The following is a 2,793-nucleotide window of genomic DNA, read 5'->3' on the forward strand; positions in this document are numbered from 1 at the left end:
AGCATTTTGAAGTAAACTCTGTCTGACTAAGCTTGCGCTATTTAATGTGCACATCTGGTGTGCGTTACCTGCGAGTTGTCCTACACAGACGTGGTGCATAAGAACATGTTAAATAATCATAACACAAGCACACGTATCTTTATTTTAACCTTTATTTAACTGCAACAATGATGGGATAGCTGTTTATTGATGAATAGATCGCAATTATACATGTCGCATGTAAAACACATGAACGTAAATGTCTTTTAAAGGTTTTAATACAAAAAAATAACCATTTCAATACAAATAAAAACAACGCAAATTTTTTACATCAATGTTAAACTGGTGGTCTTTTTCTTCCTCCGTCATCAAAATAGGAAATCGTCATGGCGCCAGCGCAACTGGCTTTTAAAGGGGATGAGAGCTGAGACTCTCACTGGTTTATTGCACGTTACACCTAAAACACACCCATTACTAATTACCAGAATAGGAACAACCCTTTTATACTGTGTGCTTGCCGCACAAACCATTTTTCCAGTCTTTAAATTAGCAAAATTGGATTTGGACACGCCTTTTAGACTATGCGCTTTAGACAAGATCATTAATCATTAATTAGATCATTTAATTTTTTTTTTGATCATTAAAATGGGGACCTGGATATTCATCATGACTATTGCAATATCAACCGTTATGTTTTTTTGGGGGCATTTTTTTGGGGGGGGGGGGGGGGGGTTGTCTTCAACTTTTCTGCAAATGGAAAAATTTTTGGTGACAGATCTTATATTTACACATATTTTAAGAAAAGGCTTTGAAATGTTTCAAAAACTCAACAATATACCGTGGGCAAATTTACCACCCTTTCATTTTGTTAGTGGCCACTAAATTAAACTGCTGCAAAAATGTATCAAGTGAATTTTTTTTCGTTTTTTTTTTTTTTTTGCATAAATTTGTTAACCAACCTCAGTACTGATCAAAACTTACAAAGGTTTACAAAAAATTCCATGATTTTAACTCTTTACTTGCCAAGTTTATTAGTGGTGTCACTAATTTAGGGGGGAAAACACACACAAAATGACTGATTTTCAATATAAAAAGTGATTGTAAACTGGAATTTCTTTTACCTTTTTCACAGTCTTGGGCATGTAAAAGATTAGTAAAAACATTGAAGCTTTGAAGCATTTTTAGTTTTTGAGATTTTTTTCTCCTTCGTTTATTGTTGGTGGCCATTTTTGCCCCATTGACTTCCATTATAACAACACCTTATTATCATGCATTTTTGATTCTTTGTGGTTTTTCCTTTTGCAAAAAGGTAAAATTGGTCATATATCCTGTTGATCACCATGTGGCAAGATTAATGGTGTCACATGGTGATCAACAGTAAAAATAAATAGTGTAAACATGCACAATTTGCAAACTATGATAAATAGCAATAATCATGTATAGTGACATTATAACAGCCATTGTTATGAAATAATGCAATGTACACAATTAACTTTGTCATGGCATTTTGTAATGTTAACATTACAATAAAAAACACAAATGAAATTAAACAGTAGACATAGACTATAGACTGTTTACTTGTGATTTAGCTGCAATCATGTAAAAAACGTTATAAGTCAGTAGGGCTGTCAAAATGGCTGAACAAGTACATTCGAAATTCGTCCTTGAAAAATAATAAAATTCGAATTATATTCGAATTATAAAGAGCTACTTTATCTTGGAGAAAATACTCCTAAAAGCCCACAAGAGGGCGCAGCACAAAGCCCCAATAATATAAACAAATCATGCACAGCATATTTTTGGTTAAAACGAATGTTATAAACACTAATAAATTAAAGATAATTTCTTAAATTCATATGCAAAGGAACAAAAGTGCACATAGATATCTGGAAGTGCAAAATGCCTCAACAGCCAGCGTGTGTAGGCTATTAACACAAACATAGTCAAGAAACTATCCATGTATACATTTACAAATTATTTTATGTACCGTACATTAATTAAATTTAAAAAGAAAATTACAGAGCCTCAGTTAATACAGAACACAACAGTGTCTTAATGAAATCAAAATTAACCAGTATATTTGTGCACCTGTAAATGTACAAAACGAATGCCATACATAGACAATGCATATTAATATAGGGCATTTTATATAATATATAAGTAGATAAATGTACGTGTTTCTAATAAAGTATGAAAACGAATGAATCTGTATTTAAGCCAAAATAAGTGGGAAAGATCATTAGTCATTTAAATTTTGTCAAGCTTAAACGCGATTCACAACAACTTATATTATATTTTGTGTGTCCCTTGGTTGAAAATATGTAGAAATATAAGCGAGTAATAATGTACAGAACAGAAATGTTTAACTTACGTGCAGAGCGAAGCCGTTAATAAAGCAGACTCTCCGTAATTAGAAACGTACTGAAACAGTCGAGTTGGCAGATGATCATCATGTTTATATTTCACGCAGATAATGTTGATGAAAAACGTGCATATCAAATGTCCAGGTGAAAGTCAAGTTTCCAGTCAGTCATAAAAATAAAGCCACCGCGGCGCTACATTGCAACTCTCTCATATGCGTTGTGGACTCTGTAGATGCACATATGGTTTTAATGTTGCTAAACAAGCAGCTGTATTATGGCACTTTCGTGTTGATCAGTTATTTTAAACTTTAAAACTGCATTTAGAACCAGACGACACTAATTCTGTCATCTCAGCTAGTTTCACTTTGCGGTTGAATTCCAGTTGATGCTCCAAAAACCAAAGCAGCATCACACAGCCCTTTTAATACGTATTCTGTCCGACTCGTAATCC

The sequence above is a fragment of the Misgurnus anguillicaudatus genome, chromosome 23, assembly GCF_027580225.2.
Source record: "Misgurnus anguillicaudatus chromosome 23, ASM2758022v2, whole genome shotgun sequence".
NCBI classification, from domain to species: domain Eukaryota; kingdom Metazoa; phylum Chordata; class Actinopteri; order Cypriniformes; family Cobitidae; genus Misgurnus; species Misgurnus anguillicaudatus.